Source organism: Schistocerca americana, chromosome 11, assembly GCF_021461395.2.
Source record: "Schistocerca americana isolate TAMUIC-IGC-003095 chromosome 11, iqSchAmer2.1, whole genome shotgun sequence".
Classification (NCBI taxonomy): Eukaryota; Metazoa; Arthropoda; class Insecta; order Orthoptera; family Acrididae; genus Schistocerca; species Schistocerca americana.
In genome coordinates, this window is record NC_060129.1 from 78,196,539 (window position 1) to 78,209,381 (window position 12,843).

The window sequence follows — 12,843 nt, forward strand, 5'->3', positions numbered from 1 at the left end:
GACAATTCAAAATGAACTCCAGGAATCAATTTATGAGGTATGCCCCAATCGCATCAGGAGTGACTCTGTCAAAGGCAAACTTTCTCGCAATAGAAGTTGATGAAACTACTGACTGTGCAAATTTGTCACAATTGGTCCTAATAATTCGCTATGAGCTACTGGGACAAATAAATGAAAGATTTATTTCTTTTGAACGCCCAAAAAGTCACTGTGCAGACGATGTAACTGCAGCTGTTCTCTGCGAGCTAGAGAAAATGAATGTGCATGAAACACCTGAAAAACTGATAGCTCAGTGTTACGACAGTGCTCCTGTTATGGGTGGCCATAAAAGTGGAGTTCAAACTAGAATTAGAGAAATGTACAGGAATGCTCACTTTATTCACTGTTACGCCCATCAATTAAATTTAATTGTTGAACGTTGTGTGATGGGCAATAACAAGTGCGGATCTTCTTTAGCAACTTGGAAGGAATTTCCACCTTTTTTTCCCGGTCATCTAGCCGTACAGCCATTCTTGACGAAGTAGTGAAGAAGCGTATTCCTACCTCTCCGCAGTCCATCAGATGAAATTTTAAATCATGGAGCGTAACCACTGTGTACAAATACCAAAAGGAAATTGTTGAGTGCCTAGAGATAATTATTGATGATGATGCCAGTGGTTACAAGACAATAAACAAGGCCACGGGACTGAAGGGTTTCCTGCAAGACTAAGATTTCCTCTTCTGATTAAATTTTTTTAATACAGTCATGCCTCATTGTGACATTCTCTTTAACCAACTGCAGCAGAGGAAACTGTTGAATATGTATCGCACTTTGCAGATTCTGTCCAGCAAATTAGGACCTCACTTGAAACTGACGATCACTGGGAACAGGTAAAACCAACTGCAAAATGGGGACGTTTCACAGGATCAAGAATAGTGTGTGCACGAAACATTTACGACCTCATCACAACTCAGATCTGAGAATGATTCAGTTTCAATGATCACTTATCGATTACACAGCTGTTTGATCCATCGTTGTTTGCAAAACAGAGAACTATTTTTCCGGAAAAAGAGCTGTTAATTTGTTCAATTTGCAATCTTCAGATCTACGTCATGAACTGAACGTGTTGTACAGCCGAAAAGATTTTGTGAGGGCGTCAGGTGCTTTGACCTTGTTGAACTTGGCTCTGAGCACTATGGGACTTAACATCTGTGGTCATCAGTCGCCTAGAACTTAGAACTACTTAATCCTAACTAACCTAAGGACATCACAAACATCCATGCCCGAGGCAGGATTCGAACCTGCGACCGAGCAGTCACGCGGTTCCAGACAGAAGCGCCTAGAACCGCACGGCCACACTGGCCGGCCTTGTTGAACTTTCTTTACGATAACAATCTGGCTAAAGCTTTTCCTGAAAGTGTAAAACTTCTGCAAATAATAGTAACCTTCCCTATGACGACCGGAGAGGCAGAACGCTGCTTTTCTGTGTTAAAGAGAGTGAAAACATTCATGCGCAACACTATGAATGAGGACAAACTTGTGCGCTTGCAATGTGTTCCCTTGAAAAAGAATTACTGAATTGGCCAAATTTCAATGACATGGTCATAGACCATTTTGCTGCGCAGAAGGGGAGACGAGCCGACTTCGTCTATAAACGAATGAATTGAGGTAAGCAAAAGTGCATTCATAATTGATGAGAGGTAATTTCTTTATATTAAGTCCCACTCAGCCTATTAAGTGAAGTGAGTAAAAGAGGGTAGTGTCATGTTTAGCCAGTGATGACATTATCCGAAACGAATCACTTTTGGTACCGGTACAGTGTGTTGCACTAGTGTCACATTTTGTGTACTTTAGCACAACAAACCGTACTAAAAATGATGTATTTTGGAGAGATCTTTACTGCGCTATTTCACATAAATGCATATTTTCATAATAAACAATAAATACGAACTGTTCGCTTCTCAAACATGTGAATTAATATGGCAGTTGCACGGATTGCTCATGTCACCCAATCACGGCACAAGACCTGTGACGTCACCAAAACATCACAGTATCGTTATGCGAACTCGTAAACTTCGAGCTTTGGAGGTAAACCACAATAAACGCCTTAAGTTTAGAACTGAAAACACCAAAAATATTAAGCAGCCGCAAAGTTAACATTCATCGCATTAAAGATCTCTCCGAAACGCGTCTTTTCATATGATTTGCTGCAAAGTGTCTGAAAATGTAATGATGACGTATTAAAACACTAACCAAAGATTTTAACTCGAAGTTAGCTTCTAATGATATTTAATACCTGATTATAGAAGATACAGTACGTAAAATTATAGGTAGAGAGTGATCTACCCTCCCCCCGAATTCTTAGTTGTTTATGTCAGACTAATTTGTAGCGTAACCCGAAGTCTATGTTGGCTCCAATCAATAAATGCCGCAGCCTTCCCCAGTATAGAAACCACGAGCGACGCCTGCATTTGACCAATATTCTAGAATCGATTGCATGAATGATTTGTTAGCAGTCTCCTCTGTAGACTGGCGGCACTTCCCTAATGTTCTACCAATAAACCTAAGTCTACCACCTGCATAACCCACGACTGAGCTTATGTAATCATTCCATTTCTTATCCCTATGAAGTGTTATATCCAGGTATTTGTATGAGTTGGTCAATTCCAACCGAGACCCACTGATATTATAGTCATAAGATACTATGTTTCTCCGTTTTGTTAAATGTACAGTTTTACATTCCTGAACAATTAAAGGAAGTTGTCAACCTTTGCACCACTCTGAAATCTTATCAAGATCCGATTGAATATCTCTGCAGCTTGTTTCAGATAGTACTTCATTATAGATAACTGCATCATCTGCAAAAAACTCTATGTTACTGTTAATATCGTCTGTAATGTCATTAATATGCAACATGAAAAGTAAGTGTTCCAACACATTTCCCTGGGGTTCACCTGAAATTACTTTTTCACATTGTACCCCATATGAAAGAACTTCTGACAATAAGCATAGATTGGTACTGAGTCAAATGATTTTGGAAATGAAGAAATACTGTATCTACCTCATTGCCTTGACCCAAAGTTTTCAGTATGTCATTTGAGAAAAGTTCAAGTTGGGTTTCACATGTTCGATGTTCTCGTAATCGACGCTGGTTGGCACTGAGTAGGTTATCCTGTTCAAGTTACTTCATTATGTTTGAGCTCAGAATATGTTCTTGTATTCCACAACAAATAGATCTTATAGCAGTGAAGAAAAGAACATTGGAAAACGCAATTGAAGAAGTCAGCAGGGCCATCATGTAAAGAAAGTTAGTGCACTAGAACTTTGGGATAATGTGAGGAATCACAATGAAACTTTCCAGTGGATCACTCTCACTACTTTCACCCAAGAACAAAAATAAAATTGGTAAATCTGTCATTGGTCCCTGTACAAAGCTGTGCATACAGAAAATGGTCTTAAAACAGCTAAAGACCATATTTACAGAAAGATATTTTCAGAGGATTACGGCCTCTGTTTTCATCATCCCAAAAAAGATCAGTGATGTCTATGTATGGCCTACAGTATCGCTAGAGTCAATAAAGATGAACTTACATCTAATTATAATGCCCATCTTTTAGAAAAAGACAGGGCTTGAGAGGAGAACAAAAAGGAACAAGAGCAAGCCCAAAACTTATATAGGACCTTTGTAAGTTGTAACCTCTTTTTCAAAAAGTTTTGTTGGCACCAACTGATCCCAACAACAATGCTTTGCTTTATAAGCATCGATTGAACTCTTTTAATTTTACAGACCATGGAATAAAGTCGAAAGAAGGAGATCGTTTCATGTGTTCAGGAACAGAAGGAAAATGAAGTACCTGTTCAATAACAAGCTGCTTGTATGGACACTGAAATCTCTACCTGCAATGGTAAAGCACATTTTAGCAGGGAGATTAGAATCTGATGAAGTTTGTTGCTGTGATGTGATTGTCAGCTGTTTATGAAACACTTAAGCTAGCATTAATCAAAGAATGGAAAAACTAGCCCAGAATACACTGATTTAAAATTCATGTTTATTTGTCATGCTGAAATGGAACGTAACTCATTGCATCAGGCAGTCACTATAGAATAAAAAAACAAAGTTGGTAAGACTGGACTGGAATTCTGGCTGGAAGACTATTGCTGAACATGCAAGAACAAGGGATGACTAACCTTATGTTGTTGACAAAATAACCCATGAAAAGATCATCAATTGGAATTATCGTTTGAATCGCCACATGCCTATTAAGAGAAAGGATGTGTGCAGCAAGGGAGTCAGGTGGCTGAGACCGAGTGAGGTGGCACAGTGGTTAGCACACTGGACTCGCATCTGAAGAATGATGGTTCAAACCTGTGTCTGGACATCCAGATTTAGGTTTTCTGTCATTTGCTTAAATTGCGCCAAGCAAATGCGGAGATGGTTTCTTTGACAGGGCAAGGCTGATTTCCTTCTTCATACTTAACAAACTCTGAGCTTGTGCACAGTCTGTAATGGCCTTGATGTCGACAGGGAATTAAATCCAATATCCCTTCCTTCTTTTGATGGTTAAGGATGTTTTGGGTAAACATCATACAACAGCATCCATTTGTTATGTGATTTGAAGAAAACTTTAGTGGAGAGTGTAGGGCTCTGACATGTATCAAGAAAACAAGAAAAGTCAACAAAATTTAAAGTCAAGCATTGAATCTTTGTACATGTCTATCCGTCCAGTAACAAAGGAAAACCACAACAATATGATGTCGCTATTCAAGTCAGTGCTTTCCACACTACAAGTGGATTGTTGGTCATCTTGCAAAAACCTACAGATCAAAGAAAACCAGAAGGATGTCCTTCATCTCATCAGATGATTCAGTGAATGTCTTCTGATATTGACGGATGTTTTTGAAATTTTGTAATGTGTTGTGAAAAAGTGATTGAATAACACTGTATTTCAGAAGATTCGACACTGTATCGTATGGCTAACCCTGCTGTTTTTTCAGGTCTATATTGTCCAAAATGGTTATAAACTTCATTTCTTATTATTTAAACATGAAAATAATTTTATGAAATTTGCTGAGTTTGTCTGAAAATGTAAGCGCAGTATATGGTTCAAATATTTTTGAAACATTTTAATTCTCTGGTCACAATCCTTAAGAATTACATACGTAGTGTTCAAGTCAATGTGACTCAACATTAATATGATTGCTCTAAAGTCAAATACTGACTGGTTGTCTCATATTTTACAGTAGTAATCACTTTCATTGGTCATAATTACTCTCAACATTCAAGAAGTCAACAAAGGCGCTGCATTTGCTAAATGGACTTGTATTACAAGTTGTCAACTGTTCGAATTATCCATTGTTTGTGCTCAGTTTGTGTTCTCTATCGATTGTTATCAGTCTGAATTGTGACATCATGTCGATTACATCACTGACTGATGCTGAATTGGAAGAATTAGTAAACAGCTCAAGAGACAAAGTATCACTTTCCATGTTCGAAGATCATGTCAGTAACGCATCTGAAAGCGAGTATTCTCATGACATTGACAATAGTCCAAAGCCTGTTCAAAGTAGTATGCAGACTTCTATTTCTAAAAATGGGGACATAGAATGCTAGTTGCAACCACCAGGGCAAATGGCAGCCTGCCTGCTTTGAACGTCATCAGGAGTACCCTGGGAGTTACCAGGTATGCAAGCAGGAGAATAAATGATGTAAAAAGCTCGTTTGAAGTATTATTTTCTACAGAAGTTTCAAATAACAGAGGTGTCAAATATTGAGGGGCAACGAGTTTATGGTAAACAATGGACAAACTTTGATGATTCTCTTTTTCGTGCATGTTTAGGACTCCTATTCCTTGTGTGTGTATAACATTCACAAGGGGAATCTACAAAAAGTTTGTGGGATAAGGATACTGGTCGGAACATATTTCGAGCAACCATGTCTCTAGAAACATCCTGTAAAATGTCACGCGTCTTGCGGTTTGATAAGAAATCCACAAGAGAGGAAATATGATGTACTAATAAACCGCTGCAATTCGTAGTATCTGGGAAAAGTGGTTAGAGGCTCTTCCTAAACTGTACAGTCTAGGAGGAAATGTGACCGTTGACGAGCACCTGATGGCATTTAGGGGCCACTATCCATTCAAGCAGTACATCCCAAGCAACCCAGCAAAATGTGGAGTCAAGATATGGACTCTGTGTCACAGTCAATCTTCATAGGCACTGAAAGCTCGAATTTATACAGGAAAGGAGAATGGAGCGGCGACAGAAAAAAATCAGGGAATGAGAGTATTGCTGATCTTACCTCTGCTTTGCTAGATCAGGATATACATGTGACAATAAGGGACAGGTGTTCCTGAAAAGGAAACTGATAATGTTAGGAACCACAGGTAAAAATAAGCCAGAGCTTCCACAAAATATGACCAATAGCGAGATTCATAGCTCTTCATTTTACTTCACAAATGACACTACAGTGATCAATTACATTCCTAAGAGGAATAAGAATGTTGTTCTAATGACCACTCTCCACCACAGTGAGAAAATAATTGAAAGAAGCCAAAAATGATTTTAGGTTATAATTCAACCAAAGGGGCTGTAGACACCCTCTATCAGCTAACAGGTACATATAGATGCAAACGAAATACCAGTAGAAGGCCCATGTTAGTTTTCTAGAGTATTCTTGATGTTGCTGCTTATAATGCATGTGTCTTGTGGACTTCGATTGACCCTAACTGGAATGCAAGAAAATTGAGTAGAAGAAGAATATTTTTGAAGGAACTTAGAAAATCACTGTTTGCAGACCACATTGCATCAAGTAAGCATTTTCCAAGAACAGAAAATTCTTTGAGAATGGTTAGGAGGATTCAAGACCCTGAAGGAGTGGCAGGTGTGGCGAAATCAGTAGCAGCAAAAACTCTACTAAATGTGCACAGTGTAAGCTCTGTCTTCATCCAATAACAGTAAAACAAACATGTTGTGCAGAAAGTGTAATAAACATGCATGCAAAACACACGTCACTTACTTGTGTCCAAACTGCAGTGAGGAAGAAGGAAAGAAAGTGATATGAGCAGATGGACAGGTGGTTCTTGAGAATGACTTTCTGGTGGAAATGTCCGTTGCTCCTAATATACCCTGCATGAATACTAAAATAATAAATTATCTTAAGCGACGTTCTGTGCTATTGATATTATTGTTATTATTATTATTACTTTTATTATTATCGCTATGATCGTTAACAATATACTGAAATATGAGAACAATGTCGATGGCATACAATTGTACGAAAAATACATGTGAGTAGATTTTTCAGCATTTCATTATTTTGTGTCGTATTGACCTGAAGAGTACATTTGTGTAGTAAAAGTGAACAGAACAGCAGGGCTAAAACAGTTCTTGCATATTTTAATATTACTATGCATTTCTTTGAAATAAGTATGTTTATGATAGTTAGCGACCTCATGTAATTTGGAAATCACATCATGTGCAGTTGGTCAGCAAATATACATATCATTTTTTTATTTAAAAGAAATCAGATTTGAAAGGAAAAACAGAACAAATCTAAAAGTACAGTATTGGCCTTTTCTAACTAAATGAGCCATGAGACCACAATTATTTCAATCACTTTGTGTACAGCTTTCAAATTCCAGTAAATTTTCAAAATCGTTTCCTTCAATAACAGTTATTGTAATTTATGTAGGTGTTGTACTAATATGGCGGAAAACATTTACCAAAGAGATAGAATAACCTATAGTGTTTTGCTTTTCGCATTTTTTATATCCGGTCTTGCAAATTAGCCGTATGGAGATTCTGCCATAATGTTTATCTTTCAGCATACAGCACTATGTTCTGTCTTGCTGCAATATCTTTGGTTTTGGTGTTGCATGTTCCTAACCTGTTGCCATCTCGTGGTTTTGAAGAAATTTGTGTGTTACATCTTCCAGGTAATAAATAAGTCTTTAGAAATTACAAAAATCAGTAAAAGAAACACTAAAATTTGTTTCGTGACCAAATTAACTCGGTATTTCTTTTCTATTATGATTACAGCTGATTTTGATGAGTGTAGTCGCGAATATCTTGTGATAACACTGTGGTAACTATTCCTGACACGATTTTTTTCTAATTTTATTAGGCATACGTGAATGAAACTTTTCAGTATTTAATGGTGAACATTACTTATGCCGTGCCTGGTGACAGTCTGGGACGCTGTGTGAATGTTGTAATTTTTTCAGGTTATGTTTATCACAACCGAACACCTGTGTTGTTTTCTGTGGTCTTATAAGTTTTCGAATTGCAAAAGGTAGGTAATAGTTCTTAAACAAGCAGTTTAGTGTGATTCGTGTCTACATGGTTCATCCATTACGAAAATTACTAGGTCGATATTGTATGGCGTACAGTCCATTGCTTACTGTGTTTGGCGTGTCAGGTAAAATCGCTGTATGTGCCTTCGTAAAAGAGACGTTGCGATTGTGACATGTTGTCAGAAGTTACTGGAGCAGTTTCTCCACGCAATGATCTCCAGCGAAAGTGAATGTCAATTTTGTGTACTCCGAGACTGACGAGAACAGGTGGACAGTGAAGTTCGCACATTCACCAATTTAGCATGGTTATGTTGACTTGCGTAATAATGTTTGCGAAGATAGTTTGCTGTGATCTGATGCAGGGATATAGCTGCTGCAGATTGTAGAGCTACCGTTAAGTAATTTTACAAATGCCCACACCTACAACATTTCATAGTTTGGATATGTTCGCGTGAAAAGTAATGCTTTAGAAGGTATTAATTGTGTTGCATTTTCTGTTTATTTTCAGTGTGCTTTGGTTATTTATCTTTCTTGTTTTCTTCTACAGCTTGGTAAATCGCGTGTAAATACCAGTTCGTTGTAGTGTGTGGGTTTTAATGTAGTTTTGTATAAGATTATCATAACATTATTTAGAAAGTGTCAGAAAATTTGGCCAGGATGAGGTATTAATTAACCGAGGTGTAATTTCTCTAACAAAAAGCATTACACATCATCAGAACTCAACAGAACATTCGTCATAATTATGGTTAGTAGGAAGTAGTTTCATTAAATCAGTTTTGTAAGGAAAAACTAACAGATAGGCAATTCCATAGTTACGGGTGTTACATGTACACACCTTAAAATCAGGAAAAATAATGTAAGGAAAAATATTTATTGAATTTAATATTGAAAACTTTTAGGGCTTCCATTATAATTCAGGTTAGAAATGTTGATACTGGAACTGTTTTATTGTTCTCCTGGTTATTAATCAAAAAAGTAGTGTTACGGGTGTTACCAAAAGTAAACCTGTTATGAGTTAGGGAATTCTCTAATTTCTCCAAACTTGATGAAGCTTTTATTCTCGTAAAACAACTGTTAAGAGGTATTGCCCCAAAATGTATTCTGAAATATAAATTTTTATTTTTTTGGACATCATAACTCAGTATATGTATATTTTTTGCTGTTACAGGTGTTACATTAAATGTTACGGGTGTTATATAGATGCATCAGATTTGATTCTTGAAGAAATAAATCTACCTCTTACAATTGCATAAAAAGAAAAGAAGTAGGCCTATTGTAGTTTATTTGGAATAAAATTATGTACTTAAGAAAACATATTTGAAGGATAAAGCTATTTATTACACAAAAAAATTTATTACAATTTTATAGTACAACTAGGCCAAGATATCGTTACTTACTTAACATTTACCTCATTTTGTAGGCCTAATAAATTTATGACAAAAGTGTTTTCTTATTATTGATAGGTTTAAAAACTTCATTTAATAATCTTTTTCAGCAACAACCAACTCAAAATTGAACTCATAGTACAAACGATTACCTTGTTGTTTTATTTCTGGTGTTGTTACCTTAGATAGTACTTGGCCGAATTTCACAAAACAAATATCAGTTTCATCTAGTTTAAAAAGTGTTTTACTTTTTCCTACTGACTTCAGAAGCATTATTTTCACATCCTCCTCTTCAGAAACCTCACTCTGGCAGATTGCCAAGTAATGGTATTGAATTTTGGGCACTTGTGCAGTTTAGCAGGTACGGAAAAAATTTTTCATTCCAAATGTATCTGGCTTGGAGAGCTTTGTGGGTGAATATGTAAAGTTTGTTGGTGATTGTACTTTGTATTTTCATAAATAAAGTGATCTGTAGCGTAGCCCACTTGAGGTTAGGTTGGGAGTTTTTTTTTTTGGAATGCGGCCGCGGCCGCCTATGATTTGAAAATACTGATTAGTTAGTGTATTACGCAATGTTGCGTCATCGGCAGCGCCACGCTTATCGGGCAGAAGATATCGCCGACGATCAAGGGAAAATGAAAATGGGTGTTATATTCGAAATCAGCGCATCAGAATTCACTATATCGACAAAATATTGAAAAATAAGAAAATTTTAAAAAAATGTAAAACAATTTTTTTGATGTAAATAATTGACTGGGGCGAAAATAAATATCGTAATCGTAATCAGCGTATCAAATTTGACTATAATCGATCAAATTTTGAAAAAAATTGATAAATTTTTTCCGTACCTGCTAAACTGCATAAGTGCCGAATTTTGGATAGGGTTGGCTACTTTTAGTCACTTGGAATGTCAACCAAGACAAATAGGGTCGACAGAAGCGTCCGATCCAACGCGTCGGCTTTGACCCGTGACGTAAGGGTGTTGTCGTGTGTGACGTCATGATGGCGCGGAGTGTGGTTTGAGTGTGGCTGTCTCCAGTTCCGTTTTATCTTATTTTATTTACTTTTCTGATCTGTTCGTTCTATCTCGTGAGATTTTTTTTAAAATTTAAAAACACTTATTACTTATTTTAATTATCTGTTTCCTCGAATTTCTGTTTTAGTTTATTATATTTATCTTTCTGATCTGTTCGTTCTATCCCGTGAGATTTTTTTTTTTTAGAAGACAAAAAACACTAATCAGCTACTGAAGCATCTTTATCTTCTATGGGTTGCAGGGGTTACAACCCCTGGGGAGGTGGGTGGGTATTCATGCATGGCTGTCTTCACTTACACGTTGTAGCTACGCAAGGCATCTAAATTTGTTTATATTTAGTTTGCCCCCCACCCAAAACACCCCATTTCCCACGCTTGTCCAGTTAGTGTCATTAGGCTTCTTGCGGAAAGTGTGTGTGTTTGTTTTTGTTTCCGCCATATTTGTGACGTCATGGGTCAATGCAGATGGATGGGATCGGACGCTTCCGTATTTCCAACAAATAACCCAAATTTTAAATCAGACTTTTCAGTTTTATTATTTAGGCTTAACTCTCAAGCACTTCCAATATTGTCTTGTGATTCAGATAGTGGAACAGTCTCCTGATCAGAATCATCAGAACTGCACACTTCATAGAAGTTTATGCATCTTTTTGCATGTAGGCCTAATGTTTTAGTTTTGGCCTCCTCAGTAATAAATACTGACACCCTTGTCATTAATGACTCCGCTGTTTTTGAAACCAGCAAATCAGTTTTGTTGTAAGGCCGAAAGTGATGGCAGCCCTGGATTTGAGGAATCGCTTGTAAATTTTTCCACCTTTCATCCAAAATAGGAATTTTACGCTCCACTGTTATCTTACCAACCCATAGTACCTTAATTTTAGAAAAATTCTTCAGAGTGTAGTCATAAAAGTCAATTGTGTTATTAATAATAACTTTCCTATATCTAACAGCTGTCCACACGCTCCTCTTCAGTGCACCTCCAATGCCATCCATGGCTCCTTTACCATGTGAACTGGCAAAAAAGTTCCACTTAACTGGCAATCCAGTCTCTCTCAAAATAGCGTAGATTGGACAAAGTATATTTATTTTTGAACTGCCCAGCACAGTTGGCAGAAAATATAAAAATTCTTTTAACTTTAGGAAAAGCTTTTCTAATCTCCGTTATAACAGTTTTAAGAAAAGTCCACACACAATATTTTGTGTGTGAAAGGTCGTTACTGGTGACTGCATAGGACCTGACTTCATGGTTTGCAAACCAAATGCAGAAAGTGCAAATAGTTACTTGTGAATGCGCCCATTGTGCACTCTGTACCTCATCTTGTGAAATTAGCGCATAATTCTCTGCAAAGTCCAGTTGAAGAACACATTCTTCAACGTCAAGGCTGTTTTTCTTTCCTTGGAAGAAATCACTCTGCTTTATCTTCACGTAGCAATGTTTTTTTAAACTGAGGCAATTTGTCAACCAGTGATGCTAAGGCATAATTGCAGTTCCCTGAATTTTCACTAAGACAAGGACGATGTTTCACATTGTTTTCCCATTGCTTCCAGACAATTTTTTTAGTTAAGTCAAAGCCTTCTGGGATAAATTTGCTCAATTTAATTTGACATTCCTGGCATGACCCTAAAACACAGTCTTCGTTCTGTGAATTACAACTTAATTCGTTCAATAATTCCTTGTGATTGCTTGGAACAGATGGAACAGCTTTGCTCAAGGGCTCAAGTATGCTTATGAAATTGTAGTGGTACTTACACACACATACATACATTATGTGGTGTATATGATGATAGGAGAACAAAAGGTGGTCGCAGTGAATAAAACGTGGACTTTCCTACAGAAATATCTGGATGGAGTTTTTTGAATTCCTCGTAAACCTCTCCTACAGTCAGAAGTAAGCGACACTTTTGGATTTTCTGTTTATATTCTCCCTTTTTGCATACAGTTACAAAATCTTTATGCCGAGGAGCTTGGCGGCTTATGTCGTCCCTAGTGAAGAACTCTTGTATTTTTACTTTCTCCTCTTCACTTAAGACTGGAGTTCTGGAATGTTTTGTATAACATATGAAAGTTTCAGAGCCAATTATATCGGAAATTATCTTTTCAATAACAGCAGATTTTTTACTGGGGCTTATTGGAAGTACCCTTTGGTTATAA

General features: G+C 37.0%; 1 protein-coding gene across 2 annotated transcripts in view; it reads left to right on the forward strand.

Moving 5' to 3' along the window:
- Positions 1–7,836: 7,836 nt before the first annotated feature.
- The window catches only part of LOC124553715 (zinc finger protein 93-like), a 70,560-nt gene continuing 65,553 nt past the window's right edge, over positions 7,837–12,843 (forward strand). For both annotated transcript variants that reach the window (XM_047127614.1, XM_047127615.1), the window contains exon 1: positions 7,837–7,914. The gene's annotated coding sequence lies outside the window, so the exon portion shown is untranslated. The remainder of the gene's footprint in view (positions 7,915–12,843) is intronic.